The sequence below is a fragment of the Sphaerodactylus townsendi genome, linkage group LG05 (genome assembly GCF_021028975.2).
Source record: "Sphaerodactylus townsendi isolate TG3544 linkage group LG05, MPM_Stown_v2.3, whole genome shotgun sequence".
Taxonomy (NCBI): Eukaryota; Metazoa; Chordata; class Lepidosauria; order Squamata; family Sphaerodactylidae; genus Sphaerodactylus; species Sphaerodactylus townsendi.
In genome coordinates this window covers 61,649,822-61,677,470 of record NC_059429.1, presented here as the reverse complement: position 1 = coordinate 61,677,470, position 27,649 = coordinate 61,649,822, and the positions used below count along the sequence as shown (strand labels likewise).

The window sequence follows — 27,649 nt, the reverse complement described above, 5'->3', positions numbered from 1 at the left end:
AGCTCCCAACTCTTGATGAGATTTGGGATGTGTTAATTAAAATAAGACCAGGGACATTCCAAATTTGGATGATCCTGGAATTTTGAAACAAAGGAATTATGGAAGGTTTATGATTCTTTAATAGTTGTACGGGAGTGGTGGTGGTGTTAGGATTAAATTAGTGTTTGGGAGAAAGGATTCAGGTGATCTAACTGGCTTGCTGACTCAGGGCATGTTCTTTGAGAGATCGAGGACAGGTGTGCCTTCACAAGGCTGCCCTGCTGTTATCCAGATATGAGTGATTGAGCCTTCAGGGAAGGCATTGTGTACTGCTATGCATACTTGAGCTGGGAGAGGGAACGCTTGTGTAAGGCAAAACCCTTCTTAGTATCAAAGTCCATGAAATAAGATTGGCATCCATCTTTGTTTGGACTGTTTATCATATCAAGATACCACTGGTAGGGTTTTTTGAAAATGCCTCCCCTGTCTTTCTGTTGATTTGCCTTCCAACAGGGGAAGGCCACATCTGTGACAGTTGGGGCAGGAGAGTGGACCAAGCCTCTAAGAGAACACATGAAGCCACAGCAATGACGATCACAGCTTTTGCCAATGCCTTGACTGTTTCAAGAGCTGTGATTGCTTGGGCCCACAAGATTCTTCAACTCGCTCCTGAAAATGAACAAAGACTACATGAGGGAGCTTCTAGAATGCTGAAGGTGGAGTTATTCATAATGAATGCCACATTAGATGTGATTACCTTTTCAGCAGGGGCTTTCACTTCAGCAGAGGCTACTAGATGACTTCATTGGCTCATGACTTAGCAGGTAGATTTTTAATCAGAGGTTATTGTTTTCACCTATCCTTTTCAGGTCAACAAACTATTTGGAGAAGCACTATTACATCCTGGTTGAGACAAGGGATAAAACAAAGGAAATGGCCCAAACTGTCAGATGGGCAGACAGACGTCAACCCAGAATTATTCCTTTCACTCCTAATACTCACTCCTGCATTTTAGACAGAATTACCACAGATCTAACTGGAACTCATTCAGACAAGCTACTAAGAGAGGGAGTTTCCCCTCCCTCCCCTCTCCTCCCCTCACTCTCTCCCCGCCCTCACTTCTCTTCCCTTGCATGCCTCCCCCTCCGTCCCTTCCCTCTCCCTCCCTCTCTTCCCTTGCATGCCACCCCTCCCCCTCCCTCCCTTCCCTCTCCCTCCACTAGTGTGGGTGGGTCATGTCCAGATGCTGGGGCCCCTCCCTCCCCTCCCTTGCATGCCACCCCTCACTCTCTCCCCTCCCTCACTTCTCTTCCCTTGCATGCCTCCCTCCCATCCAACACTTCAAGTTCCCAAGCAAGAGAGACAGACTGGATCAAGATGCCAAAAAATGTCAAGGCATGACACCCTGTCAGCTCCAGTGGAAGGAAGACTGACAGAGAAACTCTTGACGGCAGATTCTTGGATCTTGGAAGTCATCTGCCAGCGTTACTCAAAAGAGTTTCTTTTCTTCCCACCATAATGACTGGTCATCTCACCCCGCTCCCACAACAAACAAAAAAAGTCAAACCTTTACAATCAGTAGAACACCTGCTGACTTTTCAGGCCATCGAGAAAGTTCCAACATCCAACACTGGATGTTTTTTACAGTTCCCAAAAAGAATTGGAGCTGAAATGTAATTGTGGATCTCAAGTTCTTAAATCACTTTATAAAACTCTAGCAATGTCAGATGGAGACTCTCCAGTTCATTGCAAAATCACTCCAACTGGGAGAGTTCTTAACATCCATTGATCTAACAGAGGCTTCTGCCAATCTACATAGGCCATTGAAAGTTTCTCAGGTATTGTGTGGGACAAAAGCACTACCAGTGCACAGCCCTGCCCTTTGGATTTTACACTTGGGATTCCTAGATTGTTTTTTTTCCAAGCTGCTGTCGGTATCCTCATCCATCAACTAGCGCTGGGATTCATATGATCCCTACTTGAATGACCTTCCTTCATTCAGCTTCTCACCAGACAGCCTAGTTAGGTGTTCAGCAGACCATCTCTACCGTAGACATCTCATCTCTATAAGAACCGAAAACATAAAAGGAGAATCAACTGTACAAGCGTATTGGCTGAGTCGCCAAAAAATTCAGGAGGGTCACTGCAACGTCCATGTCACAGTCCATGCCAAATGCCTACGAAAGCATTGTTTTAAACAAGTAAAGTAATAAGATAATTCACTTGGGTTAACGAATAAAAATGGACATTAAAATTAAGCTAGGGACAGCATTTGTGTATATTTTTGTGAGTATGTGTGTTGCTCTTTTGCTTCAGCTTTGTGGATAGTGGTGTAGTATGGAAGTTCTTGCCAAGAACTTTGAAACAAAAAGCCATCTATTGTTCAGAAAGACTTCACATCTATATCTTCGTAAAGCCCCTACATATCTGTATGTACCATCTTGACCCCCCCCTCTATTTCGCCACCTTCTACTTGCCTTCTGTATTCTGGTTTTTATTAGTTTTCTGGTTTTAGAAATGTCTGATGTTTAGATGTTGATGTTGTTTAAAATTGGTATTTAATTTATATTTAAATGTTGGAAGAAGAAGAGTTTGGATTTATACCCCACCTTCCTCTCCAGTAAGGAGACTGAAGGCAACTTACAAACTTTTGCCCCTTCCTCTGCCCACAACAGACACCTTGTGAGATTGGTGGGTTGAGAGAGTTCCAAAGAACTGTGACTAGCCCAAGGTCACCCAGCAAACTTCGGTTGATTCCGCACTTGCGTTATCGACCTAAGTTCGAGCTGAGTTCGTCCTAAGTGCTCCGCACAACCACTGGGATTGACGTGGTTTTGTATCAGCTTCGCCCCATGTAACAGTCAAATTGCCTACTCCAGTTAGGAACTACTACTTTTTCAGGGAACCACGCTCGAACTCAGCTTGATTCCAGTGAAAGTCACCGGGAATCTACTGGCGTGCCAGGAGTCCCCCATTCGAAAAGGCAATCCCACAGCTGAGTGCATTTGGGACTCTGGCACAGCTGGAAAACGCCCGTGGCCCGAAAATCGCCTGTAATCCCCTTCTTTCTTGCATTGACATTGTGGCACAAATGGCTGGTCGCTGCGTAGGCGCACATTTCCATATTGTACCAAATGTAAGCGTGACCAATCAAAAAAATGCCACCTTAATCCCTCCATTCCTGCTGGCAGTTTTTTTATAGCGTGTATGAGTGAGGGATAAGGCGGAACATGGCTGTAGAGCACGGTAGCCAATCCGGAGCGAGGTGGCAAAGAGGCACAAGGATGATTTCCACCCTCCGAGCTGGGATCAAGCTGGTGCAGTGAGAACAAAGCAATGGCTTTGACCTAAGGTTATTACTTGCCTTCTCAGGAGGAACTGGAGTGAACTCTATTTTTACTCGTGTGCGGAATCGCCCTTCATGTGTAGGAGCAGGGAAACAAATCCAGTTCATCGGATAAGAGTCTGGTGCTCATGTGGAGAAGTGAGGAGTCAAACCCAGTTTTCCAGATTACAGTCCTTTCCTCTTAACCACTACACCACATTGGCCTCCTTCTCCCTGAGCCCATGAGGGGAATGGTGGCATATGAAACCAAGAATTGAAATATATCTATATAAAGCTCATTCTGTACACAGTATCCTCCCTTTCTGCATACAGTAACAATTGTAAACAGCAAAGAAAACAGATCAGAAAAGCAGTAGAGGCTATAGAAGCTGAGTGGGTTAGGCCAGTGCAGATGAAGTATTTTCTGGCTGTGTAAGAAAAATAACTGCAGGTTACACCAAGAGGTACTTTGCAGGAAGGATTAAAAAAATCAGGGTGCTGCGGCTTCTGCAGACAGAAACATAAAAAACCTCTTCTACTGGATGTGGGAGGCATCTTGAATGGGTGTTTCCCAACCGGATCTCAGGGAGGCAGGACTTAACCAAAGTTGTCACTTCCTGTGGTCCAGTGGGAATCTGCTTTCTTCCTCAGTAATTTTCCCTGCCTAACAGGGGAATGTAGCAGCACTCTTCGAGCTCCCTGCTCACCTAAACCTTTTTCTTCTCTACACTTTTGTCGGTCTTTATTCTTCTGCTCTTCGTTTGTCTTTTGTCTGGGAGGCTGGGCTACCTCAGGGAACTCCCTCCTTCCCAAGGCAGAGGCTTCTTCCCCCCCCCTTCCCTCCCCTCTGTCTTCTCCAATGGAAGCATTGGAGCGCCAGCCCGTTTCTCCCAGGAGGAGACCTTTTCAGAGTCCCTCGGCCGGAGGAGGACTAGAGCAGCCCACAAGGCTGCATCCCCTGCAGCGCTGGGAAGCGGCAGCGGCGGCCGAATCAAAGAGCCAGCCGTGAAGAAGCGGCGCCAGGGCCGGCGCCAGCCTAAAGGCGGCGAGAGGGAAGAAAAGCGAAAAGGCGAGCGCCCGGCGCCCAGCGACCTCTGCTGGCGACAGGGGAGCAACCGCCCGAACCTCCACAGCTGCGCCCAGAGGAGACCGGAAATGGCTCCTCCCAGCCGCGGCTCCATAAGCCATGGCAGGACTGAGGGAAGACCTCCAGAGCCCTGCTGCTTTGGGCCGGCATCAGCGACCCGAGAGGGCACGCCTCGGTCGCCCGAGCAGGAGGAGGAACCCAGCGGATGGCAATAGCGGGGGCGCTTCCCAGCCCCACGGAGGCAAGAAAACCGTGGCAGCGAGGGGAAGGGGCAATCTCAGGCACCCACCTTACCGGGGGGGGTTGGCAGCAGGCATCTGCCCAGAGCTGAGTAGATCTCTTCAAAAAAAAGTCCTATGAGGGAAAGAGATCAAGAAGAGTCCTGCCATAGGCACTTCCATAGGAAGGGACAGGTCCTCCTCATCTTCCCCTCCCTCCCACCATCCAGGTCCTCAAGAGCCAGCACCCACGGCGGGACCCTCTCCTTCCCAGGAGAGGGAAGGGGTTAGTTGAAGGGAATGCATAGAATCAGACCACTTCTCCAGAACCTAGAAGAAGCCACCCACAGGGTGGGAGAAATTGGCTCCAAATTTTTTTTCAAAACAGAGGGATATCTCACTTACTCATTTCAAAAGCAATCTCGGCGATTAGATTTGAAGGATTCTGAGGTGCGCTTGGTCGACCCCTCCTCATCCTCACCCCCTCCAAGCCCATTAAAGGAAACGTCCCCTAAAAGGGATAAGAAAATTTTTTACCATACGGGGAACCATAAAGGATTTTCTTCAACCCCATTCCGAATACTTTGAAAAGCGTGCCAGGAAGGGTGGAGCCAACCGCTTCCGGCTAGCAAAGAAGTTTTCCATCTAGCTTCAAAAGCTATGCAGCCTCTCCAGAATATATCCAAAGCCTGAGTAAGCAAACCCTCTAGTAGATGCCCCATAGCAGCACTCAATCGCGGAGGTCTGCCGTCTCCCAGGATGGCGATGGCACCATAAAGGCGCCCAGCAGACAAAGCGCTGTTGGCGTGGGGTCATAAGAGACTTCATGAGGTCTTAGCCATGGCCTTTAAGATCCTGGCATCTTAGAGGCCTACCATGGCCAGAAGCGAGGGCATGAGTCTGGCCATGAAACTCCTTGACATGATCCCAACCTCCCACAGCAAAGGGTTAGAGAGGGTGTAGAAGCGTATTTTGCTGGCCGGTATCCTTCTAGCTGATTCTAACCCGATGCCTTCCATTTCAGTGGCTTCGGGCCATGGCCATGGCCTTACTCGGATTCCCAGGAGGCTTGCACCAGCGAAACAAGCTCCTGGCCGAAGCCGGACCAACATTCCAAGCAACTGGTATCCAGGTTGCATTCCAGAGGCGGCACTCTTTTTCCGGTCCAGGCCTTAGAGAGGATCACTGCGTGGAGACCAAGAGTTAAGAAGAAGGCCATGCCAAAATATTACAGATCAAGGTCCAACACCTTCCAAGACCGGCTCCCACCTTCCAGGTCCCACAGGGCACCTCGCCAGAACTCCCGCAGAGATGGCAGGGCGTAGCTTAACCTCAACAGGGATTTCGCCAAGAGAGGCCCCACCAGGGCAACTTCAATCAGTCCTTTAGTCCACCAAGCCAGATCAGGCAAAGAACCCGGGCGCGACAGAAATCGCTTCCAGCAACACCAGCAAACCCGCTGGCTCGCCACCTAACTGTGGCTGACGCCTTAGGCCTTCCAGGACCAGTGGATGGGCCGAACCGCGGGCAGCTTGGACCAAGGAGGTCATCCAATCCGGGTTACTCACATAAGAATTCAATCAAAATTCCTCCCACGGCGTTTCCACGCCTTCCCCATCAACTCAAGGTGACCAAAGCCAAAAGGACTCCAGCGGCCATTCAACACCTCCTAACCGCCAGAGCTATCCCGAGCCGGTGCACCCTCAATGCAGAGAGGCTCTGGGTGTTCTCTCACTTCTTTACCGTTCGAGAAAGAAGCGGAGACTGGAGGGCCATTCTAAATCTTCGATTCATCAATGTCGATCACATCAAGCTGCAACACTTCAGGATGGAAACCCTCCGGCTCAATCATTAGAGCAACACCTCAGACCAGGGGACTACCTAACCTCCCTGGATCCTAACCGAGGCTTACCTTCACATCCCCATAAAAGAGCCCTCACGCCATTCAGCCAGTTTCGGCCGCGGTGGGAGAACAGCAATTCAGTTCAAGGCTCTTCCCTTCGGGCTCTCCACAGCCCCAAGAGTTTTCTCAAAGGAATACTCCTGGCTCCCATAGGTCACTCCTTGCCGACAACGAGACCATCCCGCGTCCACCACCATTGCCGGGCCGACATCCTGCCATTGGAGGTCCACCTCCAGCAACTTAGCGATGAGGGGCGTCAGCCGAGACTCAGGCCGTTCTCCGCCGGCCGCGATTCCTAATCAGCGTTCCCAAAAGCCACCTTACCCCATCCCAAAGGGATGGAACACCTGGGAGCCATCGCCGACCACGACCGTAAACACTCTCTTCATCCCACCAGAAAAGATCAATAAAATAAAGGGTTGAAGTCGGAATCTAATCATAGCAGCCAGAGAAGATCATCCCTTCTACACCCACAGCCAGCGTCCCCACTGCGGCACCATGGTCTCAGTGTTCGACAATGCTTCAGTGGGGCGGAGCTCCATGCTGGCGCCCGCTACAGGTCTTCCTCCACGCCCTTTCAATACCAAATAATGAAAGAAGGAAAGACCGATGCCTGACACTTCCTCCACCATCCTCAAAGCCAGCCTCAGAGTGGGTGGACAGGGTGAAAGCCATAATCTCTCAGAGGAAGGTCTACCTTCACCAGAGGCGCATAGAGATTTTCACAGACGGCGAAGCCTGCACCGGTTGGGGAGCCACAACCAGCGACCAAGATTCATCCGAGGTCACTGGTCCCATCGAACAATCCAAACTACCGAAATCAACCTGCTTTGGAGAACCAGAGGCGATATGCCTGAAGCTTCTGAACTGCACTCCCTGATCAGAACACTACCGTGCTGATCGTCACCCGGACAATGTATCAACCCAGCATATCTGAACAATCAAGAGTGACTCCAGGTCCTCCCTTCTCCACCAGGAAGCAACAAAGATCCTAAGCTTTGATTGTGGAACTACATCTACTTTCAATCACAGCGGAGCGCACAAGGCAGCCTCAGCGTCTCCAGCCCGGACTGGCTGAGCAGCGTAAATCATCCAGGAGGCGAGATAGCATCAACCCAGCCATTTTCAGATGATCCGCATAACGCCCGGTAGCCTCCAACTGGACCTGTTGGCTTCAAAAGCAACAATTAAATTCCAGCCTTCATGTAATCCAGATTCTACCATCCAGAAGCTGTAGGGATAGATGCTTTAGCCGGAACCCTGGCCCAAATCGCTGCAATAACGCTTTCAGCCAACACCAATCCTTCCCAAGATTTACTCAGGAGAAATCTTACGTCTCCGGAGAAAAGCTTCCGTATTGATCCTGGTAGCACCATACTGGCCACGGCGTCCGGTGGCTGTCCTCCATTCTGGACCTCTCAGTAACTCCAGGGCTATCTCTCCCGACCCGCCCGGACGAATGCTGATGCAAGGCCCCATCACCATACCGCAAACCTCCAGTGGTTCAAACCTTGACCGCATGGTTGTTGAGCGAGGAGACTGCTAACAGAGAAGGGCTACTCCGTCCAGGTGGCCAACACCTCTTGGCATCGGCGATCGCCAGCTCCACAAAATAGGATCTACAACTCCTCATGGAAGATCTTCGCAGATGAATTTGCAGAAGGAAGGGCATCAATCCTGAAAAGAGCTGGCATTCCCCAAATCCTCTGGTTTTACAGGAGGGGGGTTCGAGCAAAGGCCCTCACGAGCGCCATACCTGCGGAGACAGATATGACCCCTAACCACCGTTTACCCGCACACAGTCCGATCGGGGTGCCCTTAGCCCGACACACCCGAAGCGTCATCGTTTTCTAAAGGGTGACCCAACTCCAACCACCTACCGAGTACACCGATTTCCAACCTGGCGACTACACCTGGTTCTTTCAGCCCATACCAAATGCGCCATTAGAGGCGGTTCAGTCGATCCACCTCAAGGTATTTCGCAGCATGAAAACCTTGTTTCTCCATAGCCATCACCTCAACCAGACGTGTTTCCGGGCTCCATGCTCTATCTGTGGACAAGACATGCCTTTTCACCAAAGGACCAGAAGTGGTCCTCAAGCCAGACCACATTTTATTGCCCAAAGTAAACTCCACAATTCCGTATGTCTCACAGGACATCGTAGTCCCCAAACTTCTGTCCCAACCCGTCACATCCTAAAGAGGCTGTAACAACCTCGACGTCGCGCCAGATGACCTTAAAGGTATGTCTGAGAACTGAGCCCATGCATAAGTCCAGCTCTATGTTCATCAAGCGTGTCCACTCAAACCTGGGCCTCGATGTCCTAAGCCAGCCATCCAGCACCATCAAAGGCCTGCGCCAATAGAGGCATACAAAGCCTCGGCCAGCTTGATCCCTCAGGGATAGTGGCCCTCCCACCGCAGTGCAGCGACTAGCTTAGCCCTTAGAACTCAGTCATCAGTTTCAGACATTTTGCAGAAGCTGACCACCTGGTCCTCTGTCTCTTCTTTAGCATGAACTTACTATAAAATACACTCCGCGGCGGCTTCGAAGCTGTTTTGGCGGGAGGGATGTTGGAGCACATCATTGGAGACTGATCCCTGACCCACCCGTTTAGGGACACTGCTCTGGGGAGGTCCCATTCAAGATGCCTCCCACATCCAGTAGAGCGATGACCCATTGGTTACTCACCCGGGAAGGGGTCTTCTGCTGGATAGAGAGTGGCCATCTCAGCCCTCGAGATAGATCATTCAGTCTCCAATTCTCCGCACTCTCCCTGTCACGCCAGTTATGCCACGTTGGCTACACTACACCAACATTCCTGCAGTTCTGTTAGTTCAGTTTTTGGGTTCTTCTAGTTACCCTGTTTCCAGTTATCTGTTTGTTGTTACTTCCTTGTGTACCAATTCTACCTATTTCTCCGAGGAAAGCTCCACTGCTTGGACAGGTGTCTACTGAGGAAGAAAGGTGACGCCCACTCGGACCACAGGGTAGCAGCTTTGGATTAGAATCCCTGCACCTCCCTGAGATCCGGTTGGGAAACACCCATTCAAGATGCCTCCCTCTATCCAGCAGAAGACCCCTTCTCGGTGAGTAACCAATGGGTCGTTCTGTGATCTGAGCAGGAGACTAGGCCTGGGCCATTCTGGAAAATGGAACTATCCTCATTCAAATCTGTGACCTTTTTCTGTGTAGACAGCACACTAAGCCTGTGGACACTATCCACTGTTATGAGAAGAAGGGAGAATGATATAGTAAGCTGCTTTGGGTAAACTGATTAGGGATAAAAGTGGGATATAAATAAAAATAAGAATAAATAGAATTTCATTAAATAAGAGTAATTAATCACAGAAGTATCTTCTCTATTGCTCTGTAAAAAAGAAAGATGGAAACTCTGGACAGAAAGTGACCCTTAACACAGGGAGCTTAAAATATAGCATCTGACTCCAAGGGTTTTGTTTTGTTTTGCTTTGCTTTTGTATATAGCACATTAATGTAGTAATGGAAGTCAGTGTTGTATATTGTGATATTGAACTGGAATCTGCTCATTTCAGTTGAATTAGAAAAGTGTAAATCTGCTTAAGATGGCATTGTTAGTTCCCTATATACACAACTATAAATATATCCGATGCTACAAAAAGATGTTAACAGCTGTACTCTATGCTACCTTAGCATATGTATTTTATTTTTTTATCTGAGAGATAGGGAAAAAATAACAATTGGAAATAGAAAACAAATTTGCATTTCAGTCGTTCAAAAATAATAAATATTTTCTAGAGCTTACTTCTTCAGATGCAATGGATAGGACGAAAATTGGGATGGGGAAACACGACTCTTTTGTTAATGTTCCTATTTTTTTCTCAAGCTTTCACATCCCTAGCTGCAATACTGAAGATGGACTAGAAAAGCTCATGGACTTGTTCCAGATAAACACTCATCTGCTACTTTGATTCAAATCCACAGCTGTCAGAAACATGATTGAGTGATCCTGTTATCCTGACCTGCAAATCTCAGCTATTGGAGTTGAAAAATGTCTGCAGATTCTTTGCTAGGCAGTGTTAGTAAGGAGAGGACAACTAAAGCGCTATTCTTGGCATCCATCAGACTTTTTTTTAAATTTCAGATACTCTTAAACTGCTTTTTAATATGTGTTTCAATAGCGTTCGCTCCTGATAACTTAGAATCTCACAATTAGCTGCGTTAAAAAGGCATACAACTAGAACACCAAAAGTGTTCTCTAAACCTTGTCTGCCTTAATACTTCTTTTACAGCTGTGGTAGTGTGCATCTTAGGTTCACAAGTACAACTCTAGATCTTGATTAAGGATAGTGGAGTAATTACATTGTTCTTATCAAAAGAGGCTCTTGGCTTTTGATATGTTGCTTCAGTTTTCATGAATCTTTCATCAATTTTTTAAACAGTGTGGGGAAAAATTCCAAAGGGCATTATGAAATGGTGTGAATGCCACCTGCTTCACATTAAATCACTCAGGAATGTGATATTCTCAGTAATCCAGTTTTGTTTAAATTTTGAACTCCATTCAGTTTAACAGGTCAATGATAAGTTAATGCTGTGAGATTGATTATCCTTTGCATACTTGTACAAAATCAGGAATATTGATGGAGTTCTCTGTGAATTGATTAGCCTTGTCTAAAAAAACTGAGTGTCCCATGTCATCTTCTTACTTGTGGAAGGAGCAGTTAGACAGAAGCTAGTTAGATTTGTTGTTTAAAGTGTTGCATGAAGTACTGCACCAAGCAAAAACTAATACTCACCTCAAACAGAATGTTTTGGGATAACAGCATATTATATCTACTCCCCTTTTCCAGATAGCCCAGCATTGCTTTATACATATTTCACTATGGCTTACTTTACCAATATATATATATTTAAAATTAACCGTAAAATTTCAGAGTTGCACAATCTTGATAAAATGTTTTTTCTAGACAGCAAGAGTTTTAACAAGCAAAGATCATATAAGCTGTAACAAAAGCCAAGTTGCTTTACAGAATGTTCTGTGGGATCCAGTGCCCCCCTCCCCTGAATGACTTGTTAGATGTGCAGGTAGATTTTCATAGTTGTCTCTCTGAAGTCATGAATGAGATAACTCCCCAATGGCCTCTTTGCCTCTGCATTAGCCTAGCTCCTTGGTATGCCCTGGAACTAAGGATGAAGAAGCTGGAGCTCATGTGACAAGAGTTTGGTGATGTACTCATGATGAAGGGCATCTTTTAAGACATTTATGAAATCCCATGAGGTGGTCATGAAGGTCTGCTAAAAAGAATTTTGGGGCAACTTCCATTTCATCTGCGAGCAGAGTAATTGGGCTCCTTGCATCCCTCTTGTGCATTTGGGGTCTTAAACTGTTAGTGATATGGCAATCAGCTGTGATATATTTACCAGCTATTTTGGTCAGGAAAGGGCGGGATACAAATTTAATAATAAACAAACTTGGCGGGGGGCAGGGGGGCAGCTTTGATTCTCATTGAAGTTCACAGTATGAAGCACCAGGCTATCTGTGAGGGTGAATGAGAAAGAGAAAGAGAGATGATTTGGTGTGCCATGAGACATCTCTTTTTTACATTTAATTAGACAAATTATATGCAATCCAGTAGATGCCCTGGGAATGTAATCAACATTAGGGTCAATAAGAAGATGGCAGAGAAGGAAAAAACCCTTTGCTGAGACAAGGAATTAGCACCAGGAGCCAAACATAAAAGCTAATGCAAATTTCAATATTGATTGGGATAGTAATCATATGGTATTCTTACAGGGAGAAAAGAATGATTGTAATTTTCCTTCACTCTGTTCACGTTTGCTTCTCTCCACAAGAAGATGAGGCTGTAATACATGGCAAACAAAGTTGTAGTGATTTTTCTGTGTTGCTCTTGCCTATGGTTCATGCTGACTCATGCAGGTTCAGTGAAATACTGATTCCTTTGAACAAGCAGATGGAGAAGGGAAAGTGATGAAAGCCCTAAGAGCGAATGTTACCATTGGTTTGGCATCATGATACAAAATCAAACACACGCAGACAAAATGTAGTCAAGTATTCTCTGCATTTGGAAGGGTTTTATTTTCATTAGGATTTTTTTCTGATAACTTAGTAAACATCTAAATAGGCAATAGACGTAATCCGTGGTTTGTGCATTTTCCTAGGTTGTTCCCCCTTCCCAAGGCTGCTGACAGCACATAATCCGCTTTTGTTTACTGCATTGCCCCTGGATGCATGTTGTAGCTCAAACTGACAGAGCATCCAGGCACTGCAAGTTTCTGCCCTGTAGGGCTAAAGTGATGGGGCTCGGCTGCCTTTACACAAACTCTAAGGTTGTTTAAAATAGATTGATGTATTCATGTTAGAACTATCTTTGCACAGCCAGAGACAGAAATGGCAAAAGAGTGAAATTTGAACTCAGATTGTGATGAAAACCCCTGATAAGCTGTTGATCCATAAGATATAATTAATTGTCATTCACTGCAAGGTTCTATTTTCATTATGGTGTTTTTCATTTTTAAAAATAGGGTTTGGGGTTTTTTTAATGTGGGGATGAAATGCTAAATTAACCAGTTTCCTTATGCCCAGAAGAATGCTGCGCTTTCGTCCCTTTCGGTGTGGTTCCTGTACCTTTAGCAAATTTCCAGGCATTAAATCTTATTTGGTCTAGGACAGATCATTGATGGAATGCCAAATGAAAGAAAGCAATCTTTGCCCTCTGATGGAAAATGGCAACGTATGAATCTCTCTGAGAAGAGGGTCCCATAGCTTTGGTGCCATGACCAAGAAGGCCCTTTCCTGGGGTACCAAAGCAGCTAATGCTAGATACCTTTGGGGCAGCCAGTGACAGATATGCAATCAACATGGATCTTGTCTACATGGAAATGACATCCACACATAAAATCATTACATATGAAGCGGCTCTCAGCACAGGATAAAAAGTTGCTAGATTTCATGAACTTATACTTTCAAGACATCTAGCGGACTGCATTAAGTCCATGGAATTGATGAGAATATTCCAATGAAATTAATGGACTTGGTTGACAATGGATCAGGTTATATAAGGTAAAGAGGTGGTCCTGTACCTGTATCTTAGAAACTGACTAACTTAATTTTCATCACTTCCAAAGCAGTCTTATGTGTATGTGTAAAGTGCCGTCAAGTCTCAGCCAACTTAAGGTGACCTGGTAAGTTTTTCAATGCAAGAGACTAACAGAGGTGGTTTGCCATTGCCTTCCTCTGCATAACAACCCTGGTATTACTTGGTGGTCTCCCATTTGAAAGCTAACTAGTGCGGTCATATATACACCACATTTTAATTGGTGACAATTCTGATTCTCCCTCAGAGACAGAGAAAGCTGGAAGATGAAAAGTAAACACACAGGGAGAATGAAGTATTGGCTGCTTATTTCTCCTTTAACACCTAATTGTCCTTAGGTGGTAAGAGTGGAGGAGCAGGGACAATTAGGCTTGAAATGAGAGATTAGGTAAGCAAAGTTAAGCTATATACTGACAGAGAAAGTTGGTCAGAGGTTCCTGCTTCCCTGTACATGTGCCTATCTTTAACGTGATTAATGTAATGTGTACGCAGGCTCTTATATGCCTGGTTCATTTCTCTATACAAAACAGACTGGCTGTTCCAGATAATACAGACATAGATGTAGAAGAAAGAATGCCTAACACAGTCTGCCCCTGACCAGTAACAATCGTGGCTCCCGGTTGTGTGAATACAGGTGCATGTTTTTCAGTTATTATACTGTTACACAAATTTCTGAAGACGTATCAGTCATCCCTTACTGCTTTAATGTTCTCAGTGGCATATACTCATGTTAATAGATTAGAGACTCAGACAACCAGTTGTTTTCCTTAAAACAGAGCCAAGGTGGTGTAATGGTTAAAATGTTGAGTAGGCTTTGGCAGACTTGCTTGCCCTGGAAATTTCCTGGGTGAACTTGGACCACTCAATTTCAGCCTTTCAGGCCCCTTCATATGCAGAATAATGCACTCTCAATACACTTTCACAATTGTTTGCAAGTGGATTATGCTTTTCCACACATCTTCAAAGTGCATTGAAAGTGAGTTGAAAGTGCATTATTCTGCATGTGCAGAACGGGCCTAAGTGAGGATGAAATGGAGCAAAGAAAAATCAGGCTGCAGTCTGCTTTTGGAAGAAAAGGGGATATAATAAATAAAGAATTGGTCATTACTGTAAACAGTCTTGAACAACAACAAAAGTTGGGATATAATTTTTTAAAATAAATACACATTTTAAAAATGTGTTAAGATCTGCTGTGGTCATATATTGAGACCTTTGAAAAGTCCAGTGGAATTCTTGTTCTGTATACTGTGATAATCTTAGTTTGTCCGATTAGATTTGAGTTTGGATTCCATCAGTGATGCACTAGACTTCTTCAGCCAAACTCTCCATTTAGGGTATCAGTGTATGACAATTGCATAAAGAAAAGTCTGCTTATAAGTGGGGATGCTTTTCTTGGAAAAGCCATGACTCATGCTTTATGGATGAGTGTTTTGGTCAAACAGAATGGAGTTTTCTGGAGCAAGTTGTGTATTTTTCCTTATGGTCCTAGTGTTTTGGTTGCAGACTTTGTGCTCTCTTTAGCAGAACATGTTGGAACACCTGATTTCTGAAACCAGAAGTGTGTCTTGAAGACCCTGCTGAGATCCCTAATTTATCAGCAGTCATATTCTTTTTATGAATGTTCTTGTAGCACTGAAACCAAACATAGACTTGCTTACAGTCTTTCATCATGCTTCTGTGCTGTCAGGGTCAAAAATGATGTAATTTATTTAACAAGAGGCCTTCCTACTACCACCAAGCTCAGGAATGCCAATTTTAATTAAAAAACTTTTATTTTTCCAACACATAGTTTTTATTCATTCTTTTTACCTTTTGAACTTTAAGAACTCTGAGCTGAAAAGGACCTTGGAACTAGCAGGAAGAAGTGTTGTTTTATCCTTTCAGCAGATTCCTACCATTACTTTATTCTTTATCTGAAACAAGGGAATAAAACTCCCTCACTCAACTGCCTCAAAGATTGCAAATCAGCAAAGAATCAAACCAATTATTTGAGGTTTTTTTAAAAAATTCAAACTGCTATAAAAAGCTTTGAACTTGTTGGGAATTTTCTGTTTTGCTATGGAAGTAATTACAAGTCAAGATCATGTGTCATTGTAAAGTTAGCCACTGCAATACCTATTCAGATTTTTTATTGGTTCAAATATGAGTAAGTGGCAATACTGCATAAGAATCTTAGGAAAAATAGAAATTACAAAGCAGTTTAACCGTCAATATATTAGGGCTGTGGTTTTGCTGTGTGTAACATTATTGCCTGGTGATGGAAAGGACATTCAAAGATGGATTTTTTTCTTTCCATGTAAATAATAATGGAAGAAACTTTAGAATTCCTAGAAGGAATAAGGATCAAAAACAAAGGAAAATATATTTTAAGATTATGAGAAATTATTAGCCCTAGTCCATTGGGTGAGTGAAAATTGTGTTGCATAGGAAGTGGGAAAGGAGACCAAAGATATTGTTGAAAGCCTATTCCCACTTCACATTTGTGGCCATTCCTGCTTGGTTTATGGTTGAGACTGTTTGTGACTTAGCTATTTATGCTGCAATCTTGCTTCCACCCCATGGATTTAAGTCTCATTGATGTCATTGTTCATGATTGGATACAAGAGAAGAGAATGCTGGATTGTGTAAGTCATGGAGATACAGTAAATGAGTAGATGCCTGGTGAGACATAAAAACTGAAGCAAAACATAAAAATAAAATAAATCAGAAATTTCAATTATCATTAGTGGTTCAATTTAGATGTCACAATAACTTCCAAACCATGATTTGGAAGCTGGAAATGCTCACTCCCTCCTCACTTTTCACTTTCCTACTTCCTTCTCGTGCATGATTTTGTTTTTCTTTTCATGATTTTCCTTTCCATTTCATGTTAAGATTATTGATGTAATACTGATTTACACAGAGCACAAGTTAAACATGTGCAAAGGCACCTAAATTAATGGGGATTTTCAGGCTGATTCTTATGTACACTTAAAATCATAGCTTGTCGTTCTATTCTTAATAACCAGGCTTCTGCCTGTAAATATCACAGAATGTCCACATTGCAGTTGTCCCAGCAAAAGTACTTGCATGACTTTGGTACAGTCTCAGGAATTATCCAGCCCATTCCTGTGTATACTGAAGTGAGAGTTATAAATCTGCCTATTCCCGCACAACTATCAGTTCTCGCAGGCAGAGCTCAATTTGTGGCTGAGAGTGGAGAGTAGAGTTTCAAAACCATTAGTGATTCTAGATTTCTTGGTACAGATTAAAAGGAGTCATTTACTGATCCCAGCCACAGAACCTAGTAGCAAAAAACCAGTAGCTGCACAGACCACCATTTTACTCAGTTTTGCTAAGTATAATGTACTGCTCAATAGAAACCTTTTTGTTCTACTGCACTCAAGATCTGAACACTTAACTGAGTTCTGTTGCATTAATAAGATTCCGAACAGATTTAACTACTTGCAGACATCTTGATCTATTCAATTTTGCAAAGTAAAGTGTTTTAATTAGCACAGCATTCATGCAAGTGTGATAGCAGCTAACTGATGTAATTAATCAGCATGTCAAAGGCTATTTATTTCTTGCACATGCAACCATTTTTCTGTGGTAAGGAATTGCCTGTGCTGACACAGTGTGTATGTAAACATGCTAAAGTACAAGCCATTGCCCTGACAGTCTGCACTGTACTTACAAATTATGAACACGGATTCTACTTAAATCAAGGCTAAATGAATAAGATTTGTCTTAAACTTTGTAGGGTGCTGTTAACTGCAAGTGTAATTGCAGATGCAAGAGGCTAGGATGAAAAGTAAAGAGGGATCTGAAATATGACATAGGTAAGCGATCAAGAGAAAACCCTCCACAAAATTATTTCTTTTTTGTAGCTCAACCAAGTGTAGAAAATGTACTGCTGTACTTTTCTGCTCCATGTCCCTTCTTGCCTGTTGCTCTCTAATCTTATTTTTTTGAGTTTGTTCTCCAGTGAAGCCTGAGGGAATTCTCATATAACTGAAGTTATGCATATGTGTAAATGCTTGTGGGATCAAGATTGCTGATTTCAACCATCTTGGGAACAAAAGTTTCTGTACCGAAGGGCTGGAACATTTTGACCCTAATTCCTTTAGCATTGCAAGCCACTGGAGGAATCAAAGGATCATGCTCCTATATAAATAAATTATACGGAAAAAACTCTTCCCCCCCCCTTCCAGGAAAAAAGATTTACTGTCAGAAATGATTCTATATGCAGATTCCGTGTAGATTAAAAATGACATGTATATTATTCCTGTTTGGAGGGGAAAGAAGGTGTGTGGAATTGAAATGTTCCATCTGTGGAAGCTCCTCACACAGTCTCTCCTTTTATTGCAGAAATTACTTGCATAGTTTTCATGATGGGACAACAGAAATTATTTAAAAACTGACACATTCTTTGTACCATCTCACCATTAATAATCATCTGCACCAGTAAAATCACTTAATATGTAACCTTGTTGTACGGGTGCTTGATTTTCTCATGTTTGATTTTGTTAAACTGTTTAGCTGATTCTTGACATCATTTATAAAACAAAATCTATTCATGGAAATGATTCTTCAGAACAATAGAATTAATATCACAACATTGTCACTAATAAAAGATAAACATAAATATTTGTTAAGGAGGTATAAATCACACACTCAAGCCCCCCCCCCCCCTCCAATCAGTCACCTAATGTGTTGTTAATAGTTGGGGGAAAGGACTTTCTAAATCTGAGTCTGAATGTCTGTTACTGGATAGTTTTGTTTTGTGTGCATGCTGCTATGCCAGCAAATTTCAAAATTAACATACTTGATGTGATTATGTTGTAAGATTAAATATTAATTTAAATATTCTTTTAACAAGAAACATATTATCAATGATGCAAAACCGAGCATGAGGTACAGTGTTTCAGAATGTCTACAGTAGTCAATAAACATGCATGATCTTTGTGTCCCGTTAATAGGGCCCTACATTAGATTATATAGTATTTTCTGACAACTGCTTCTAGCACATACCAGTGGCGTAGCGCCCATGGGACGGGGGGGGGGGCGCTGCCCCAGGCGGAGCAGCAGCAGAGGCATGACCAGGCTGTCCAGGGAATGGGGGTAGGGTGTTCTGGGGCTGGCAATGCTGTGGCAGGGATGCAGGGTGCACGCATGCCCCAGGTGTGGTTTCCCCTCACTTCGCCCTTGGTCCTGACACCCCCCCCCCATTTTATTTTTCAGCAGTGCTTTTAGATAAGGCCATTGGCAGTGTTCTCGCCTGTTCTGCATCCATAGTTTGTCTTAATTGTGTGGTACTGTGTAAATAAGACTTAGTTTATGGGAGACCACCACAGAAGGTCTCATGAAGCCCAGTTCTTTGTGTGGACTGCTTGGTAGTGAAATTATTTAATAATCTGTGTGCCTATTTGAAAGAGGTTTGGCTTCTTCCCATTCAGTCAGCCCTCAGGCGTGATTTACTTAACCATATGCTGTCATAGACAGCAGCTGCATTTGATTGCATCCACCAAACTCTGAGGTTTATCCTCCACTTGGCAAGGTCTTTCTCCTTTATCTGCCACTTTACTTGGCAACATGCCCCTGAAATCATTTGTATCTAAAGGGAGGATGGAGGAAACTTTTAGCATGTATTTGTGTGTTGACAATCTGAAATGATGAATCGATCCTCTGAGGATCCATAGGCAATTTGCTGAAGCATTGGTAATGAAATACCCACTGTGTGTACTTGCTGATATTGTCTGTTGGTGTATCTACAATGGATATGCTGTATCCTTATTGAAAATTCTAACCTTCTCACTGACTCCCCAGATACAGTGGAGCTGGCTATCTTTTGCAAGCAGCTTTCAGATGCCTAATTTTTTCACTCAAATGTTCTGTGTTATTTTAGCCTCTCAAAGCTTCAGAGTGGGTAAGAATGACTTAGGTTATATGATTTGAAAAAAAACATGAAGTTGAAAGTATCATGAGCTTCAATAAAAACTTCAGTGTAATCTCTCAAATACCATGCAGAGATTGTGCCAAACATAGATTTCTTGAGCTAAAATTGTGATATTGTGTATTGGGGACATGTACTTTTTTATAGAGGAGTTTTCCATAACTGTAGCTAATGTACGGTGACCCTTTAGGGTTTTCAAGGAAAGAGATGGTTGGTGCCATTGCCTGTCTCTCTATGTGGGCTGAGAGAGATCTGAGAGAACTGTGACTGTGACTGGCTCAAGGTTGTACATCAAGCTTGATGTGTGAAAGTGGGGAACTGAAACCTGTTTTCCAGATTAGAGTATTCTGCTCCAAACGCCACACCACTGTGGCTCCCATAGGTACCTTTTAAATATTTTTTACTACATTGCTACAAAGATGGTGAACCAGCCACCCTACCCAAAAAAAGATGAAGTTTGAGTATATAGTTGTCAGCCTCATCCCCCAGAAAGTGTCTATACAGTGAAGAGAAGAAAAAAGATAAACTAAATGGCTCCCATATTGCCTTCACCCTAAGCATAGTCTTTCTAAAATATAATCATAGCTATTTTTGTATAAGCTGTTCTTATTACTTTCCCTTCATTAAAAAAAATTAACCACATCATATCATTTATATCACTACCTATTCATACAAATCTAAACACAAACTAATTTTTCTTTGGTTAACTTCAAACTGTCTCAACCTATTACTTAAACTTTTGTATATCAAAGTACAATACCAAACCTTTGCTTGTTTACTTATGCCTATTTATTTGCTCTAATTGATCCATCTTTTCCCCCTGTTTCCCTACCACCTATCTTATATCTATTTCTTCTTCTGTAATTTAAGCCCTTGCTGTTACCTTCCTCTTTTCTTAATACAGTAAGAAAGAAAGAAAGAAAGAAAGAAAGAAAGAAAGAAAGAAAATAGCACATTCAGATTGTCTACAAGTCTTTTTTATTCTTGCTAAAGAACTTCCTCACTTCTTGGATAAGTGTACTTTTCTGATAGGTTCCACTGAAGGTAAAACTCAGTCCCTTGATTAGTCGACATTTGAAGGGAATCTTCTTTTTTAAGACATCCATAAGAAATGTGTGTTCTTGTCCTTTCAATAGTATTTCTTGCGGTAGTTCTCTCATTATAATCAGATTATACCCTGGCAGTAATTATTCTGCTTTATTTAGAAAAAGAAGAGTTTGGATTTATATCCCACTTTTCTCAACTGCAGTGAGTCTCAAAGCAGCTTACAAACTCCCTACCTCTCCCCACAACAGATCCCTTGTGAAGTATGTGAGGCTCAGAATTTTGAGAGAACAGTGACTAGCCCAAGGTCACCCAGCAGGCTTCATGTGGCGGAGTAGGGAATTGAACCTCGTTCTCCGGATTAGAGTCCACTGCTCTTAACTACTACACCAGTGCACTGGGCTACTAATATGTAGGTCATTATTATTAATGACATCTGGCATACAGTGTACATGCTGTATGTAACATTTCTATCAAATATAATGTTTTCTCATATGGAATATCAAAAGTCTCTCAGCCTAAGCTAGATCAGTGGTTCTCTGCTGGTGATGTATGTATCACAAACACAGAAGTAGTCTAGGTGGGCTGCTGGGTTTTCATACGTTTTTAAGAATTTAGTCACCCTCAATCCCAACATCAACCTGAAAGCATGATGTGCCATCTCCTTCCAATCTTATTTGCAATGGATTATTCACTTGTGGCCTTTTAGAATGCTAGTAGTACTCACAGAATGTCTGCCAACATGCAAATGTCCTTCTTGTAAAAAAAATGAACTTTTTGTTTCTATCTTGGTAAGACCCAGCTTCTTTGGAAGAGTGATTGATGGGATTTAAAATTTGAAAGATTGAAAAGCATTGCCTTTCAGACAAGAACAACGCTGTGTAGCTTATGGATCCTAAAACCTTGCTTTCTTGAGTTTATTCAAGGGAGGAACTTCTGTAATTTCTCAACTTTTTTCCCCTTCACATGCTTTTAAGATTTATAATGGCATCTTGTCATCATCAAAACTGTCACCATGTTCCTACTGTTTCAGGGCTTTTCACTCAGGAATTTGGAGATTTGATGGTGGCAATCAAGAATGTGACATTCTCTTTAGCTAACTGATGCTGACTGCCAAGAACTCAAAACATAGATTTATTTCTGCATTTTTCTTGTTTTCTTTCCCTTTTTTATTATCCAAATGTGTAAGTTATCACTAAGGTTGCAATCCTAAGAATAGTTTCATGAGGGCAGGCCACAGTGCATAAAATGGAACTTACTTTTGAGTGTATTTGTTTAGAATTGCACTGTATGCTTCTTGCAGTGGTATTGTCAAACTGATGGTAAATGCACCTGCAATTTTTTAATGGGAATTAAAGTTGTACATAGCCTTTTGTTAAGTTGGATCTGTTTTTTTAGCACTCTACCCATTTCAACCAGATCACTGTAGAATTTTTTAAAAAATGTGACTACACAACATACCATTCAACCATGGTATGCAGGTATAGATTAAACACTGTCCAAGGTTCCTTTTTCTGTGCACAATTAACAATTTAATGTTTATAAAGAAGCAGTCAAACAAAACTACTTTTAATATCCTCCTGGGTAGCATAAGGATTTTCCATTGGTTTTTAATATGGTTTTAACATATTATATATTTGTTTTAATATTTTTATTTAATTTCTTGATATTGTTAATTACACTGTTGCTGTGCCCCTTGGATCCTGAGGCTCTTACTTTCCTTCTTTACTCTAAGGATGAAAACAAATTTCAAAAGCCATTTGATTTTGTTTGAATATATCTGTTTTTATTTTATTTTTGCTTGTCAGAAATGAACTGTATTTTGAAATCAGTTTTGCATTCCTCATCCTGAATTTTATAAAGACAGCATAAGAATGTTGTCTATATGGCATTATACAAACAAATGAATCAACAGTGGTAAAGGAGAAGTGAAACAATGACAGCATAACAATTCAGATTTCAAGAAAATGACTCTATGGGCTCACCCTACATTTACCAAGCATGGAAATCAAGTGAAGAACTGGGATTCATTCCTTGACCTCATGCTGTTTTTTTACAAGCATTTGGAACCTAGGAAAAAGCTCACTGTTTCTGCTTCCCAAACTCAGTCTTTTTCCGCACGGGCGGAGTACAGCATCCCAGGGACGCTAAAAACAGCATCCCTGGGGAGGGGTTCGCATGGCTGCCGCCGCTGCATCGCAGCAGCAGCAGCCTCGCAACCCCCGAGCGGCGCGAAGCTGCTGTTTCCGAACCTCGCTCCCTGAGTGAGGTATTTCGGAAACAGCAGCTTCCAACTGCTGCCGGCGAACGGCTGCGGCTGGAAGGCGCCATTTCCTCCCCCTTTCCTGAACGCCTACCTTGTCTCCTGGCTTCCGGCTTGTCACAGAGGCCAGGGGACACGCCCCCCTGGCCTGCGACTCCAGAGCCATCACTCCAGGCTGCGGGGGCATGTCCCCTGGCTTCTGCGACAAGCTGGAAGCCAGGAGACAAGGTAGGCATTCGGCGATGGCACAGCCTGTGCGAAGGCTGCACTGCCGCCTGCCGCCCTCCCGGGACCGTCCATGCGAACGGTCCCAGGTGGGTGCGGAAAGGGCTTCAGTTAATTTTAAAGCTGGGGAACTTTTCAGTTCATCCACTGAGCTGGGGAACTTTTCAGTTCATCCATTGGTTGTTAAGATTATGCTTTCCCCACACATCTGTATTTGATGTGTGATAAAATTATCCTAGTACTCAAAAGGGTAATTCAGGCAACTAGGCTTCCTAGAGGTTGACTGTATGCATAGTAAATGGATCTTGAACCATTTTAGTTAAAATGTCTGGGATGGGATTGGAAGAAGATACATTTTTCAATTGCTGATTTTTTTTAAAAAAACCTGTTGCAATAGTTCTGAGATGCTTCAAATCATGTATGTTGGGGTTATACTGGTGATATTTGAAGAGAGATTTCTCAAGAGTATGGCTGTGTGAAGATATTTAGACTTCTGACTCATGTTGCTTCCATATCCACCACAATACTAAATAATGGTATTCATTAAAGCATTACATTTTATGTGAATATTATTCCTCATTTCTTGTTTTGTTGTTTTACTCTAGAGGTTGTATTGAATTGTTGAATTGTTGAACATACAATCCTATTTTTATAACAAAAATCCTATTTTTATAATATATATATTTTGGATGATAGGTTGGAGGTCTTAATTTCCAAAGTATTCCCTTCTCAGTTCACAACAAAACTGAATTTGCTGGCATTCATGGTTCACTGCAAGGACTATCTAGTTGTGTGTCTTCTCTGAGGGGGTAACAGAGGGTTGAGGGAGGTCCTGGTCTTGGAAGGTTGGAAGGTTTATTAGTGTTGACAGTGTGTGAACTTGACATCTTTTGTAATAATGAGGTTTTAAAATCTGAATTATTCATGCCTTGCTCTGAATACAGGCTTATTGTGTGAACTAGGGCTGAGCAGTGAGTAAAGATATTAATTAAATAAATGTAACTGTTCTAGGAGAGCATGTGAGAGTTTTTCATGCCTTTAGTGCAATCACAGGAAATTAGCAGTCCAGTCCAGTCAGCCTTGCTCTGGATAAACCTAAGGACAGCAAGTGGGCTTAGATTGAAATAACTCTGCACAGGGATTGTATTGTAAATGGACTGGATCCCACTTTTGGGGTTTAGCTTGCATTTTATCTGCCGCTGAGTAAAGAAGTTAGCTGTGTTCACATTTAATGCATATTTTTTATTTACATATGAATAGTGGTTGAATTTTGATTACTAAACACAATGAAGTAAATATAGTGAAGGTACCTGTCTTATCCGGCATACTTTCTGGCAGACAATATAGGATTATAAAACAAGGACAAATAGGCTTAGAGATAGCTTCTATTCTAGAGCTGTGGCTATGCTGAATTCCATGGTTTCGTGTTGGTGTGTTTGGGGCTGTGCATGGATGGGTGGAGGAAGGGAAATGTGAGGATGTGGGGTGAGGTCTGAAATAATGTGCATGGGGGAATGCTTGTAAATTTCGTTGTGCATGCACAATGACAATAAATGCTTCTTATCTTAATTAGTTATTTCAGAAAGATGGCCTTCTTAGCAGCTAATCAGAATTGTGTTGGTTGGAATCCATTTTTGCAGAATAGCCTTCTGACAGCTGGCTGATTTGTATAGCATTTTACTAACCAGTGCCCTTTACTGTGTGGCATCAAGTAGACATTAGCCACAGGATTAATGGTGCTGCAGGCAGGGAAAATCCTGACCACCTGGTCATTAAGGACTTCCTAAATAGTGTTTGCAGGAAGTTACAATAGAATCAAACTTCCTACAGGATAGTTTTCCACCCATGATGATTTAAACTTCCCCTGAACAAGTCTTCTAAATACTATGGAGGTTTTCATTCCCTACTCAAGGTTATTTCATTCTGCCCCCATAGCAGTTGCCCTGTAGATTTGTTTGAAGTGACTGTTGTCTGAGTTTGTGGAAAGTTAATTCCATTTGTCTAGCTTTGACACAGCATTTACTGTGACTTTTATTGAAGATGGAATTAACACTATTACCAGGAAGCCTGTGCTACAAAGGTCAGCGAAAGTGCAGTGCAGAGAGTTCTGTACTAAAAATATACAGCAAAAAATATTGTTCTTGCTATTTCTAAGCTCATGATAAGGCTCTTATGGAGAAGACATGAGTGATGGTTATACAGTTGTAGCATTCAACTGCATTCTCAAAGCTCATAGGTTTGAGTTACAGTCCGTTTTGCTTATATCAGGAGGTTGTCTCCATTCCCTGCAGATGTAAATAAGTACTTTGAGTTGGGTAGGTCAGATGCTGCTGTCAAGGAGCTCATTGCATTGCATTCTCTTGTTTACCTTAAGCAATGGTGAACCTTAACTAAATATAGCCTTTGGTTTAACACTGTGTCATAGATTGCTCATTTACTATACTGAAGAAAATTATACATAGGACATAATGCAGATTTCATATATATACCATGTATTGCATGTAGAATTCACATAAACTGCATGATCAGTAACTATAAAAATAACTGTGCTGTATTCTTACATGGCAATCTCCAGATAGGACTCATGCTATACATATTTGCCTGTATTATGAGAAGAGTGGTAGAAATAGATTTATGGTTGTCAGTTGGTGGATTTTGGAAGCTACATAACGTCTGCATAAAGATAGCCTTGCCCTTTGTGAACTGTTACTTTCTATCAGTTCTCAATCTGTAAAGCTTCTTTAAAATTAGAAATGCAGTAAATTCCAGAAGAAGACTTCCAGACAGATACATCTAGTGGAAATATTCATTGTGCTGCTTGAAATATGATATCACTAAACCATATCAAACACTGCTTTGGAGACTGTCTCAAGTGTCAAAGTGGATCGACTTGTGATATGCGGATGTATTGTTTCTAGAGGAAAGCCCTGCCAGGTACTGGAGCTGATTGCATGATGATTCTGGATTATAGCTGTGATTTTCAAAAGTGCACAAACTACCATTACTGTTAAGGACATTTATGAACATTATAGCAGATGTATAATCTCATACTCTTACTTGTAAAATTGTACCACAAATTTAATGTATATTTATGAATATTATAGCAGATGTATAATGTCATATGCTTACTAGTAAAATTGTAAGAGTTTAATATATATTTTGAGTTTAATATAGGAGAGTTTAATATATATTTTGGAACAACAAATATCAAAATAATGATTCATCATCCCTTCTTGAGGTGTTGCCTTCTCACATTATTGGTTAGGGATTCATAGTGAGAAATAGTGAAAAGCAGGATTCACAACTTGATTCAAAAGAAACATGAGGTGAGGAAACTAGAACAAGAAATCAGGGGAGAGAGATGGTGCCTGCCATCTCCCTGCACATAGTGGTGTGCAGGTGCTGATAAGCAAGGACAATGGAAACACCAGCTGAGTTTGGAGGTGGGTGGATCTGTCCAGGAGGCCCTCCAAAAGTAAACCAAAAAAGTTACACTACAAACAGTTCCAGCCTAGAGCTGAAGTAGCAAAAACTTGTAGGACAATAGTCCAAATATTGCAATGGAGACATCACAACCAAGTAACTTTTCTGGTGTAATATTAAATATATATTTCACACAACAAATAAAAAAAAGAATGTCTTAAGCCTCTGTATCCTTTGTTGAACATTGATATGTGAGCCACTTTCATTTAACACTGCCAATACTCCGACATGTAGCGAGTCAGGAGGATGATTTTCACAGATGAAATGTTCCACCAAAAGGGCCTTCTCTGTTGCAATTGTATACCCGTGACACATGGTCTAACATTCTCACTTCCAACTGCTTTAAAGTTTTACCCATGTAAATTAGCCCATAAGAACACTTTACATAATAAATAACATTGGTGGTATTAGAGAATCCCGTTAATCTTTTATGGAAATTGACATTCTGGAAAACCACCTCCTTAGATTCTATAGAAAGGGAACAAACTCTACAATCCCAATGTCTGCTTTAATCAATAAATCACCCAAGGTTCTAGTTTTCCTGAAACCCGGGGGATGGGGTGGGGGCTCACATTCTGTCCATTTCTGAAGAAGTGGCCAATATTTGTAGATGACATTCCTAATCTTATTACTAATATGTGGATACTCTAAAGTGCTCACCATTCTAGATTCAGAAGGTTTAGTTTTAAGCTGTAGTAATGCTCATCTAATGGTTGAACTGGCTTTCCATCTGGCACTCTGAATTACTGTCCAAGGGTAGCCTCTGTTAAGCAATTTGACCTCGATTGATCTGATTGCTTTTTTATAATTTCTTGGAATGTATACTGTTTCTTTCTGATCTCAAGAAGAGACCATCAGGTAAGCTTTTTTTAAGTGCCATGGTTGAAACAAATAAGCATTTATGTATAATGTAAGTAAGCATTTTTGTCAGTTGCCTTGGTGTCCTTGACAAGTCCATGGTGTCCTTGACAAAAGTAGCTGCTTTTTCACATAGGGCTGCAAAAATAAATCTATATATTGAGTGATGGGTTCCAAGATTGATCCAACCCTGAACACAGTAGGTCTCCCCAGAGTGTGGCAGGTGGGTTTGTG

The 27,649-nt window shown here is 42.4% G+C and overlaps 1 protein-coding gene and 1 long non-coding RNA gene across 3 annotated transcripts in view; one reads left to right on the top strand and one right to left on the bottom strand.

Moving 5' to 3' along the window:
• Positions 1 to 27,649, top strand: part of NFIA (nuclear factor I A) — a 620,753-nt gene that overhangs the window by 273,887 nt on the left and 319,217 nt on the right. The gene's annotated exons all lie outside the window — the stretch shown is intronic.
• Positions 4,501 to 22,827, bottom strand: LOC125432452. The gene is made up of 3 exons (XR_007244472.1): positions 22,691 to 22,827; positions 7,673 to 7,677; positions 4,501 to 4,511 (listed from the first exon to the last, which is right to left on the bottom strand). It is a non-coding gene; the product is annotated as an uncharacterized LOC125432452 (long non-coding RNA).